The 13,676-nt window shown below is 42.9% G+C and overlaps 1 long non-coding RNA gene across 1 annotated transcript in view; it reads left to right on the plus strand.

Moving 5' to 3' along the window:
- Nucleotides 1-483: 483 nt before the first annotated feature.
- LOC132210558 (uncharacterized) overlaps nucleotides 484-13,676 on the plus strand; it is a 74,071-nt gene continuing 60,878 nt past the window's right edge. Inside the window, exon 1 of the long non-coding RNA XR_009446690.1 lies at nucleotides 484-669. This is a non-coding gene — a long non-coding RNA (uncharacterized LOC132210558). The remainder of the gene's footprint in view (nucleotides 670-13,676) is intronic.

Below are 13,676 nucleotides of genomic sequence, written 5' to 3' on the forward strand. Positions count from 1 at the left end.
TGTATTTTTTTCAGAGATGGACACGTTCTTGATTAGTGAGGGGATCAAAGGTTATGAGAAGGAGGCAGGAGAATGGGGCTGAGAAGCATATCAACCATGATTGAAGACTTGATGGGCTGAATGGCCTAAATCTGCTCCTGCATCATTATGTCTTATGGATGCCAGGGTGAGCAAATATCTTTTGCATCCAGCATCGTTGGGGCACAATGACTGTGTGGGTTGCATTTGTCTTACTTTCACATCTGACTGTGCCTCTCCCAAATATACTAGTGCATGAATCCCATGACCTGTCATCTTTGGCAGGGATAGCGAGGAAGACTTGAAGAGACCAGCAAAACGACAACAGATCAGTACTGAGGAATTTAACAGCAGCTAAGCCAGGATCTTGTAGCATGCCTACGCTGATACTGCAATGCTTTGTCAGCTACAGGCTAGAGAAAAGAATAATGCAACACGATTGGTTTGGTTCACATATGATTTTTGATTCCTCCTTAACTTGGAGCAGTTGGAACTTAAAACCTTTCCAAGATATGATAAACAAGTACTTCTCTGCTTCAAAGAGTTTATCTGAAAATCTCGGAGAAAGAACGGCTCTATTTGAAACCACTGAAAGAACAAATGGATTTACATTTCTAAGAAACATATTAAATTATGTTACCTCCTACAGTGGTAAGAAATCAAACTCTGTGCATTTATATGTTATTTGCAATATTTTTATTTTGTCCGCCTGAAAGCTTCGATAGAAGTGCATAATTATATTAAATGTGGCTATTTATTTATCTTTTGTGTTATAAACTTGCTTGCTATTTTAAGCTGAAAATGATGTCTGACATATTGTTTTACAAAAGATTACATAAAGTGTTGGAATAATCCAGTGACTAAAAGCAATTACTACATTCATGGCGGATTGGTTAGCTTAGTTGGCTGGATAGCCGGTTTGTGATGCAGAGTGATACCAACAACATGGGCTTAATTCCAGCACTAGCTGAGGTTATCATGAAGATTTGCCATTCCCAACCTCTCCCCTCACCTGAGGTGTGGTGATTCTCAGGTTAAATCACCACAAGTCATTTCTCTCTAATGAGAGGGCAGTGCAATGTTGCAAAAGGATGATACCTAACTGAAAGGTACTTCGATCTCAAAGCAAGCAGAGATACTCCTAAAAGGTATGGGGAACTGCGGCTTTACCAAGGGAGTTATATAAGATACAAGAAACAAAATAATATTGGATTAAGTAATTAGAATTGATCAAATATAGAAAATATGCAGAAAATATTCACCTTATCATTTTTGCTTTCCATTGTGTATGGCTACACCTCCAATATTTCTGTTGTTCTTTCTCTTCTCTCAGGCATGTTCCAGCCTGTATTACAAGTACCATTACACCAAAATAAATTTCTATAACAGTAAACAACATTTTTAGCTGGGACTTGAGCCTAACTCACTTGACAGAAACAGGTCAGCACCTGGTCAGACACCTGGTTTTATACTCCAGCTGATTTTATAGTCCGTTGACTTCAGGGCTGATAAAAAGACTTTTCACCACACCCCCTTCAAAACAATTGGTCACTGCCAAGAAATTTTTTTTTTAACCGGATTAAAATATTTGAACCTTTGTGCATGTATAGCTATTTTACTTGGGGAATTACTCTCCACTTACGGCTGACTTGACATGTTCAAGCCGACTCAAACACCTGAACCACTTTCATTTACATTGCTATGCACAGGCTGATAGGAAACATATTCATTTCTAAATAACGTGCAGCTTTGTTCCATAACTCCAACTTTGAGCAGAGTTTTATTTGGTTGAGGAGGAGGGTTCTACTTTATACTTATTGGGCTATCAATTTAATCACTGCTGAAAATGGGGTCAGTTTGTTCAGTTGGCTGGATAGTTGATGAGTGATGCCAACAGTGTGGGTTCGAATCCTGTATGGGCTGTGGTTAACGTTAAAGATTGTCCTTCTTAACCTCTCCCCGTTCCTGATGCATGGTGACCCTCAGGTTAAAACAGTATCAGTTGACTCTAAAATGGCAGCAAGACTCTGGTGACTATTTTAACTTCATGCTGAATAGAAATATTGCTACCATTTTGCACCACATTGTTAACTCAGTCAGGACAATCATTTCTGGTCCATTCAGGGGAGATTTGTTTACAGAATTATGATCTCCCACCTCACTTTTGCAATCGTCATTTCAAGCTTCCAAATAGTCTGCTGCCAAATCCTGGTATCTGACTTACACCTCCTGTGCATGCAGAAAGTTTAAGACAAGAGGGTATTTTAGAGTGGAGCTCACCCCTGTGCACTCATAGACTAGCCCTGCTCGTAGTGTGTTGCTATAGAGTGCATTATTTGAAACTTGAAAGGGCTCAGAAATGATTTACAAAGATATTGCCAGGATTGGAGGGTTTGAGCTATAGGGAGAGGCTGAATAGACTGGGGCTATTTTCCCTGGAGTTCAGAGGTTGACGGGTGACCTTGTTTATAAAATCATGAGGGGCATGGATAGGGTAAATAGGCAAAGTCTTTTTGCAGGGGTGGGGGAGTCCAAAATTAGATGGCATAGGTTTAAGGTGAGAGGGGAAAGATTTAAAAGGGATCTAAGAGGCAACTTATTCATTCAGAGGGTGGTGCGTGTATGGAATGACCTGCCAGAAGACGTGGTGGAGTCTGGTACGATTACTACACTTAAAAAACATCTGGATTGGTACATGAATAGGAAGGGTTTAGAGGGATATGGGCCAAATGCTGACAAATGGGGCTAGATTTATTTAGGATATCTGGTTGGCGTGGATGAGTTGGACCAAAGGTTCTCTTTCTGTATTGTATATGTCTATGATTCTATGACTTTAGTATGAATCTCATTGTCTCACTGAAAGGGATTTCACTAGAAACATGAAAGTGGAGATAATTATGTCTACTCATTGTTTTGGAAGATAGCATTAACATGGATGCCTCATATCTTCAAAAAAATGGGCAGTAGGCTCAATTTCATGGACTGTGACGTTACAAGGATTTGGTATATCAGTAAATTTGGTATTTAACATGTCAGATAACTGTGCAATGCCATTGATGAAAGTAAATACCAGATTGAACTGTATGCTGAAATAGTAGCAGATAAGCTGGACAGTGTTAGGGTGTACACTGGTCAGACCCTGCCTTTGTTTCAATGGGGCACAAGGAAAATATTCAGACCCTGGGGGCAGTGCAGAGAAATGCCAGAAGGCTCCTTATCTGTATTTATCTAATGGCCTTGCAAAGCAGTATCGAAGGAAAGTCACTGAATTGAGACAAAATAATGTTAATACTGAACTAATCACTGCGCCCTTGTGAGTCACACACACAGGTCACAGGTGTAAAATATTATACTGCGGTTTTAGTGGAGAATAATTGAATGCCTTCACATACAATCTTTAAAAAAATTTCTTAAATAAGTACACTGTGAATGTTCCAAGCAACAGATCTGGGTTCTTGGGAAATCTGATAAATAGAAGGTGGTTTTTTTTCAAGGATTTCTTTACAGTAGTTTAGATTAATGGATTCTTAAATTTAATGAAACCATTAAAACTAAAGTTTCTTTAATGATTTTGGGAAAACAAATGGTATAATAAATTAGCTTTTACTAATGACAGGAGATAAAGTCTACTCAAAGCAAGGCTGGTTCAGTCAGAGATAGCATTATCTGGCTGTCTCTATTTCAGAGGTGAGTTGTGCTTTGAACCAAGGTAAATTTATTGCAAACCAGGAGATTAAAAAATAACACTTTCAAAGCTGGTGCAACAAAAAAAACCAGATTGGCTAATTCCTTTGCAATTTTATTCCCAATTAACCCTTAAAAGGCCTGAGTTCTCATATTTCAGACACAATGATGTAAGTTACTATGGGTGGGGGGGAAGCAATTCAAAAGTAGATTTGAGAAATAACTTATGGCGATAAGGATTCCTCTAATTTTACGTTATGACTTTTAGCATTTGTAACTTCACAAAAATTGTTATTACAGATGTTGTTATAATAGGAAGCAGATGTGATCTATGAACACTACAAAGCACATTCAGTACAGAATGAGCTGGATGAGAACCAGAATGTGATGGGGCCTTTTGCTAAGTTGATGGTGTGATGAAGGCTCCATCTTTGAACATGCAGTGCCTGGTACCACCTGTGATGCTCGGGCAAGATACCAGCCCAAGCAAATTACCAATGTTTTCACAATTCCTTTCACGTTCCAGGAATCACAATCTCCCGACATTCCAGCTGACTGTTGAATCAGATCAGACATGGATATAGCTAAGACGGCAAGAGTGGGCACTGGAGAACCAAAACACTAACTGCAAATAGAACAATCCTCATTAACTTTCTCCCAACCTCCAAGAATCTTGCCCATGCATGGTCTACAAAATTAATCAGGAAAGAGTGTGTTTCAAGGTACCAATCCTTCACTGCATTGGGAATACGCTAATGAGACTAATGATTTTTGTGGAAATTATTTGCTGAAAGTGTTGGCTAACGTGATCACCGGATGATAAAAGTCAACTATGTCCATACATGTGCATAATATAAAGCTGATTTTATTTTTAAAAAATTGTGCTATTTAATTTAATAGCTTTTTTCTCTTCACCCATTCTTTCATTATTTTTCATTATTGAGTGTTTGTTAGCTTTTTATCATTCTTTACATCAATTTACTTCGGGGAATTTGCTGACAATACTCTGATCTGCTTAGAAATCACCATGTTATTATTAGTTCCATAATTTACAGCACTGGCAGCAAATAATGGTATAGCCACTGAATGCAGTAACCCAGAATTTGCCATATTGTCACAACAGATCACTTGCTGAATCACTAGTGAGCAGCTCAAACTTTGTTGTGGTGGGTTGTGGCAGCTCCTTACTCAATGGTATTTTAATTCTCTGTTGACTACATGATATCTTACTTATGGTAGTTTGCTACATGAGTAATGTGTTTCTCGCAACATGTGCGAAGTCCCACAAGCAAGCCAATGTAACTTATCTACATATCCCTTGCAATAGCAACATGTTCCAAACTCCAAACAGCGTTATGTAATGCTAAAGCTACTTGTAAAATGGAATAAAACAAAACAATATTGTAGACTATTAATTCCAAGACCGAGTTCAATTGTAAATCCTGATTAAGCATAACCGAATGCGATAGAAGTGCCCATATAATAACTTTCTTCTGAACATCTAAAGATAATATATTAGGGATTGAACAAAGATGATTCTTGGTTTGGGCCATTGCAAATTTGTATCCACAAGTCCTTGTAGAAAATATTACACAAAGTGTGAAATTTTGTGGGATCCAGGGGTCATTGCTGGAGGTTCTTGAATGTACAGCAATGTCTTGCTCTAGGCAGCCATAGAACTCGCCAATGTTTTCCAAGCCCTGTTATATTATTGTAATTTTCTCTTCAATATCATTATCATTTCTCCTAGTTTCTCAGTGCCGAATCTTCCTGGAAATTGGCTAAGTGTCATTTTTGGCTAATTCTATGAGGTTTTCCACGCGTTTCTCAATCAGTTATCCCCAACTTGACTGATAAACTATGGAGCACATCTGTACGGCCTCCCACTCATCCTATTGTCCCATCCACCATGGACAAAAATACTTACCGTTTCTGGAACATTCTGGATTGTGAATGCCGGTACCACATTTAAAAGTATGTTATGAACGCAGGTAATCCTGCCCTTCATGGTTTGGTCATTTGCCCTGGACATGACTGACAAGGGAACACTGGCAACCCACTTTATGGACAGGGTCCTAGAGGTCCCTGTGAGCAATGTGGCAAGGAGGAGGGACATCGTCCTTTGCCAGGACTTCCAGAGAAGGCCCTGATAACAAACACTGCCACCCTGGTCTAAGATTGCCATTCTGGGTCAGTGTGGTTTCTACAGCCAGGTAAATGCCCAGTAGTGTGGAAGAAAGTCAATGCCTTCTCTGCTCTACTAGGGTAAGTGTCACCCCTTCTTACTTCACACTCATCCTATCACTACCACTGCACATGTTTCTCACAGGGCTCGTGCTTTCCCATCTCACTAATGTGTGCAATGCTGTCACTCACTTGATTTCACCCTCCTTAACCGCCAACACCAATAATCCTTGCATGACCCCTGCACTGCCTACTTACTCCCTTGGGACACCTTACCAACTTTCCACCTTCTGCAGCAATACTCACAAGTGGGACCACCCATTTTCATCTCACTCAATCCCTCCATTTGCCTCAATCTGGGAACAAACAGCCCATAATAGAGCAGAGAGAGCACCAGAATGGGTGGTTGGGTGCCTAACATTCTTCTCCTCATTCCCTGTGAGATGAGAGCACCTTGACCCTCACATGGCAGGGACCTCGAGTATTCATTTGAAGATGTCAAATCTCCTCTTGCACCTCTGAGGAAGAAACCACAGATAACTCAGATGTTGCACCATCAGCACTGCTACCCACAACCTCGACCTGTCACAAAGGATGCAGGATTGTGGTACTGCCATTGCATGACCCTGGCTGCCTCCAGGGACAAGGGGGTAGCTGACATGGACAGGCAGGTCCTGCACCCTTAGAGTTTGCTGGATGAATGCAAGGTGATGGGGAATGAATGACGTTGACTTTATTGCTTTTGCCCCTTTTCTCACAGGGAGACAGGGGCCTTTAGGCTGGAAGAGGATCCACATTTCCTTTCAGGATTCTACAGCAGTGGTCATGCCTTTTATCTTCACTCTGCCTACCACAATCAACCCAATGGGAATTCACATTTAGTAGGGTATAGCTGCCTTCAGGCAAGACATATTCAGCACCCCAAGAGGTCATCCAGCAAGGTTACTGGGCTTCACTGTAGATCTGAGCACTGCACCAAGATGTATTGGAGTGAAACGAAGACATTCTGATTGTGTGCAAGTAGATTGAGTTACACTCTGTTGTAAGCATGTGATTGTTTTTACTCAAATGTTCACTTGCTATCATCAACTGTGTGAATGAATATCTATCTGTCAGCAAATACAAGATTGAAGGTACAGTATCTAACCTGAGTAAGGTTCTATGGTTCAAGGTATAAAGTGTGCAGAAATCACACCATGCACTTAATGAAAACTGAAAGAACTGCGGATGCTGTAAATCAGAAACAAAAACAGAAATTACAGGAAAAGCTCAACAGGTCTGGCAGCTTCAGTGAGGAGAAATCAGAATTAACGTTTCGGGGCGCAGTGACCCTTCCTCAGGACTGATGGTAGCTAGGAAAATGTTGGTTAATATCCAAAGGATAGGGTGGGGGAAAGGGTTAAGGAGTGAATGATAGGTGGGGATAGAGCCCGAAGAGCGAAGAGAGCAGTTGAATAGGCAAAGGAGTTCATAACAATCTAAGGAGGGTGGATAGCTGTTAATGGAGACTGTTGGGGGCTAACAACAGATAAGACGATGAAACATAGGAGGAGAAATTAGGCCATTCAGCCCATCAACTCTGCTCTGCCATTCAATCATGGCTTATAAGTTTCTCAACCCCATTTTCCTGCTTTCTCCCCGTAACCTTTGATTCCCTTGACAATTAAGAACCTATCTAACTCCATCTTAAATATACTCAATGACCTGGCCTCCACAGCCTTCTGTGGCATTGAATTCCATTGATTCACCATTTTCTGGTTGCAGACTTGTCTCTTTTTCTCCATTCTAAAAGGTCTTCCCTTTACTCTAAGGCTGTGCCCTCAGGTCTCTCCTATCAATGGAAGCATCTTCCCAACATCCACTTTCTCCAGGCCATTCAGTATTCTGTAAGTTTCAATTAGGTCCCCCCTCATCCTTCAAAACTTCATCCAGTATGGACCCAAAGTCCTCAAACATTCCTCAAATGTCAAGATTGTGTATAATGGCAGACTACATGATAACAAAGCCTGGTGTGTGTGATTGGGGGCTGGGACATGGAAAATTCAGGCCCTAAAAGTATTGAACTTGATATAGAGTCCAGAGAGCTGCAGGGTCCCCAAGTAGAAAATAAGGTGTTGTTCTTCCAGGTTGCGCTAAGCTTCACTGGGATACTGCAGCAAGCCAGAGATAGGGTTGGCCAGAGAACAGGGTGGAGTGTTAAGGTGGCAGGCAACTGGAATCTCAGAATCTTTTTTGCACACAGAATGTAATTGTTTTGTGAAGTGGCCACCCGGTCTATGCTTCGTTTCCCCAGTGTAGATGAGACCACATTATGAGCAGTAAATGCAGTAGGGAGAATAGACACCCTGGTCCACTCTTGCATCATTCCCGCCAAACACTCATAGCCCCGTGGCACCTTCCCCTGCAATCACGGAAGGTGTAACACTTACCCATTTACTTCCAAGGGCCCAAACATACCAAGCACACTCTCCCATGTCCCAGCCCTCTATCCCACACACCAGGTCTTGTTACCACATAGCCTGCCATTACACACTGCTTATTGTTAGCCAATAACAGTCTCCATTAACAGCTATTCACTCTCCTAGACAGATCTTTTAACCATTCCTTTGCCTGTCCAACTGTTCTCTCTCTTTGGGCTCCATTCACATCTATCATTTACATCTTACCCCCTCACCCCTCCCTATCTTCTGCATATACACTGACAATTTCCTAGCTACCATCAGTTCTGAGGAAGGTTCATTGCACCTGAAACGTTAACTCTGATTTCTTCTCAGAGATGTTGCCAGACCTGCTGAGCTTTTCCAGAAACTTCTGTTTTTGTTTCCGATTTACAGCATGCACAGTTCTTCTGGTTTTTATTTAGTATTTAACTAACAGCCATATCTCTTCTATGTATGCCCAATTGAAGAAGTTCCATTCCTCTCTCTGATGGGATTTCCATTCCAATCTTTTTTATTTCTTGCCCACCAATGTTAATTTCACTGTTGCTCCTGGTGTTGGACCTGGTATTTGCTAAAACCCGTTTCCAAAGTCATATCACATTCCTCAGCGACTGCCTCCGGCTCAGGCTCACCCCCACATGGATTCCAACTCACAGGCCGGCCCTCGTGCTTTGAATCCACCCAGGACCACAGGTATCTCTGTGAAATCCTCACCTGAACAACTTCTCTTTTAACCCCATTCATTTTCTTCAGGTCTTTGGTTTGGGCATAGGTATGCACACAGGCCCCAGTTATGCCTATCTCTTCAGAGGGTACGTGGAACATTCCTTATTCCAGTCCTCTTCTTGCCCCCATCCACAACTCTTTCTCCAATACATTGATGATATCATTGATGCTGCTTCCCTCTCCGATCCAGAATTGGAAAAGTTCATTGATTTCACTTCCAATTTCCACCCTGCCCTCACTTTCACCTGGTCTATCTCTGACTCCACCCTCCTCTTCCTAGACATCTCTGTTTCCATTTCTGGTAATAGACTGGCTACAAATATCCGCTATAAACCCACCGACTCCCACAGCGACCTGGACTATACACTCTTGCACCCTGCTTCCTGAAAAGACTCCACCTTAAACTCCCAGTTCTGAGGACGCCAACTTCGACAAGGGACCCACCAAAATGTCCACCTTCTCCCTCAACTGGGGATTCCCCAGCTCTGTTGTCAACAGGCTCTCAACTGGGTCCGACCCATCTCCCACACTTCTACCTTCACCGCTTCTCTTCCCTCCAGCAACAGCGATAGGATTCCCCTTGTCTTCATTGACCATCCCACCAGCATCCACATCCAGAAGATCATCAGCCGCCTTTCCCCCAGTGAGATGTCACCACTAGACACATATTCCCCTCCTCTCCCTTCCCCAAAGACTGCTCCCTCTGGCACATCCTGGTCAACTCTTCATTCGCTCCCAACATATACCCCCACCGTCCCACGGCACCTTCCCCTGCAATGTCTGAACGTGTAACACCTGCCCATTTACCTCACCTCTCCTCAGTTACCAAAGGCCCAAACATACCTTCCAGGTGAAGCAACACTTTACCTGCTCTTCCCAGAATCTAGTCTACTGCATTTACTGCTCACAGTGTAGTCCCCCCTACACTGGGGAAACAAAGCGTAGACTGGGTGATCGCTTGACAGAACACCTACGTCCTGCCTGCAAAAAAAAGACGCTGAGCTACAATCTGACCCCACCACCCAAGACATTTTTCCATCCCCACCCCTGTCTGCTTTCCGGAGAGACCACTCTCTCCGTGACTCCCTTGTTCGCTCCACACTGCCCTCCAACCCCACCACACCTGGCACCTTCCCCTGCAACCGCAGGAAATGCTACACTTGCCCCCACACCTCCTCCCTCACCCCTATCCCAGGCCCCAAGATGACATTCCACATTAAGCAGAGGTTCACCTGCACATCTGCCAATGTGGTATACTGCATCCACTGTACCCGGTGTAGCTTCCTCTACATTGGGGAAACCAAGCGGAGGCTTGGGGACCGCTTTGCAGAACACCTCCGCTCAGTTCACAGCAAACAACTGCACCTCCCAGTCGCAAACCATTTCCACTCCCCCTCCCATTCTTTAGATGACATGTCCATCATGGGCCTCCTGCAGTGCCACAATGATGCCACCCGAAGGTTGCAGGAACAGCAACTCATATTCCGCCTGGGAACCCTGCAGCCATATGGTATCAATGTGGACTTCACCAGTTTCAAAATCTCCCCTTCCCCCACCGCATCCCAAAACCAGCCCAGTTCATCCCCTCCCCCCACTGCACCACACAACCAGCCCAGCTCTTCCCCTCCACCCACTGCATCCCAAAACCAGTCCAACCTGTCTCTGCCTCCCTAACCTGTTCTTCCTCCCACTCATCCCTTCCTCCCACCTCAAGCCGCATCCCCATCTACCTACTAACCTCATCCCACCTCCTTGACCTGTCCGTCTTCCCTGGACTGACCTATCTCCTCCCTACCTCCCCACCTATACTCTCCTCTCCACCTATCTTCTTTTCTGTCCATCTTCGGTCCGCCTCCCCCTCTCTCCCTATTTATTCCAGCTCCCTCTCTCCATCCCCCTCTCTGATGAAGGGTCTAGGCCCGAAACGTCAGCTTTTGTGCTCCTGAGATGCTGCTTGGCCTGCTCTGTTCACCCAGCCTCACATTTTGTTACCCTGAGCTACCAGTTGCCTGCCAGTTTAACAAACCACCCTGTTACCTGGCCAACATTTCCGTCTCAGACTTGCAGTAGTGTTCCAGTGAAGCTCAGCACAAACTGGAAGAACAACACCTCATTTTCCACTTGGGGATCCTGCAGCCCTCAGGACTCAATATCGAGCTCATTAATTTTAGGGCCTCAACTCTCCTGTACCCTTGTGCGCCCCCCCTCCCCCAAACCCACACACCAGGCCTTATTATCACAGAGCCTGCCATTACACACTACCTATTGTTAGCCACTAACACTCTGCATTAACAGCTATTCACTCTCCTCGCCAGATCGTTATCAACTCCCTTGTCTGTGAAACTGTACTTCTCTCTGTTTGGGCTCTATCCCCACCTATCATTTATTCCTTACCTTCTCTCCCCACCCTATCTTCTGCATATAAACCAACATTTTCCCAGCTATTGTCAGTTCTCAAGAAGGGTCACCCGACCCAAAATGTTAACTCTGATTTCTCTTCACAGATGCTGCCAGACCTGCTGAGCTTTTCCAGCAATTTCTGTTTATGTTCCACACCATGCACTTGTTATTTACAGCAGAATGGAAAGAAACTCATGCAGTGAGTCTCAGACTCAACCTTTTACCTTTGGTGAACCCTCAAACATATGTATTCCCTCTTGGTAGCCCTGCCCATCAACTCATCAGCATTGAGCAGATGAGTGGGCAAAATACCAAATGTCAAGGCCAGGCAGGATTGCTGTGAGCGTCAAAGTAAGTACAAAATGAGTAAGTGCTAAGAGAGTAAGAGAGCAGCACTGTGATGTATCCTTAGCCCATCTGTGCATATCCCTGCACGTAAAGTGTCACGGCAACAGCGCTGTAATGAAAAGCAATCCAAAGTGCAGCATTGAAATGCAGGACTGTAATGTAGATGAATTGGAGATGTACCATGAGGGTGTGGTAAGGCTGCTATGTGACCAATGCCAAGGTCTAAAGTTGGTGAGTATGTGTGGTCACTGCCCAGAGACTATGCCCTGAGACGTTTGTGCCTGGTGTCCAAGATGGAGGTCCAGAGGAGCAAGCAGAAAGCTTGAGTCACCAGGTAACCAATCTGACTTCCACATTCGGAATTGCTGCCGTCGATTTTCTATTTGGTGGTTGGGAGAATGGAAAATTGTATGTTAATGAGGCAAGATTAACTCATAATGATATGTTAATGAATTCAAATAAGCCTCTCACATTCACTCCCAAGAATCTTGTCCTTTCATTCAACAGTTGGTTGGAGAATGGGACATTTTTGTCTTGACAGTGAGAAACTCTTTGCTGGCCAGCTCACATGGTTTTCCCAACTATCTCACTGTGGCTCAGATTGTTCAGGGGCTAGAAAGACTCTGCCCTCAGTAACAAGTTCAAACTAATGAATGTTATTCTGACAATGACAGGGTTAACAACACCTGAATATTTCCATACTCTAGCACTTTGCACCTGCCAAAGTTTAAAATGTTAGCTCTTCCTTGTACATTTAACAGTTAGAATTATGTTTTTGACAAGTTGTATAATAATAACTAATTAATTTCTCAAATTATTACATCTAGTGGTTTAGATCAGGAAAATAAATTGTTAAGGATAATTGTAGCAAAGGATCTGTGACTTTAAATGTATTTATATCAAATATGCAAGAGCTAAATAATAGTGCTGTGCAACGAATGTGAGAACATGGTTCATTTTGTGACAAGTTGTGACAGATAAATGAATCTGTCTCTTTTAAGCACACACTCTTAGCCATCCACTAATGGTTTGAAATGGATTCCTTTGGTTTATCAAGAATAAGATATTCATCATCTGTTTGGTCCCTGACATACATCTTTTACAATGCTGCCTCTTCAGGTGTAAGGATAAAACAACTGAAATTATGGACATGTCAATGTCGCTTGCCAAGTGACCAACAGGGGATACATTTCTGAAGGATTGTAGCTGCTAGTTTTCAATTATGTCACCCTCATATAAGTCTTGGCTGCTGTGGAAAACTTCATCCAATGATTTAACTAAGAAATGTTAAATGTTAAACAGGTCCAGGAAATCAAATGATACAACAGTCCAATGTCTGATGCTGCAAATTTACAGCCTACAGTTGTGCTGTATAAGAGTATCACAGGTTCTATTCAAGCATGGAAAATTGCCCTTAATGCAATTTGAGGTAAAAGTGAAACATATCCAGTGGCTAGTACAAGTTCACAGCACCTTGTCTGTCTTTTTTCTAAATGCTTCCAGAGTTTTTGTTTTTGTCCAAGTGTTTTGGGTAGAGTGAAACTATTCATTGCTGTTGCAACAAAGACTAAATATAGAAACACAGAGATCATGTAGCCTGTCAGACTGTAGCCTCTGTACAATTTGCTGCATCATGTGATATATTAATCTTGATCCAAATTTTGCAGTTTCTTCGATCTTCACCTTGAAGATTATTCAGACAAAACTCCAAGCACCTTACATTACATGTCCCTGATCTGTTATCTTCCTTTAAATGGCAATTTCATTGTATCATGTCTGTTACAAAAGAAGAGCTATGCAACAGCAGAAGTGTGACTGGAACACACTGACCAAATGAACTTCACTACAATCTAGGGGGCTGCTTAATTCAAGGCA

The sequence above is a fragment of the Stegostoma tigrinum genome, chromosome 15, assembly GCF_030684315.1.
Source record: "Stegostoma tigrinum isolate sSteTig4 chromosome 15, sSteTig4.hap1, whole genome shotgun sequence".
In the NCBI taxonomy this organism is placed as follows: domain Eukaryota; kingdom Metazoa; phylum Chordata; class Chondrichthyes; order Orectolobiformes; family Stegostomatidae; genus Stegostoma; species Stegostoma tigrinum.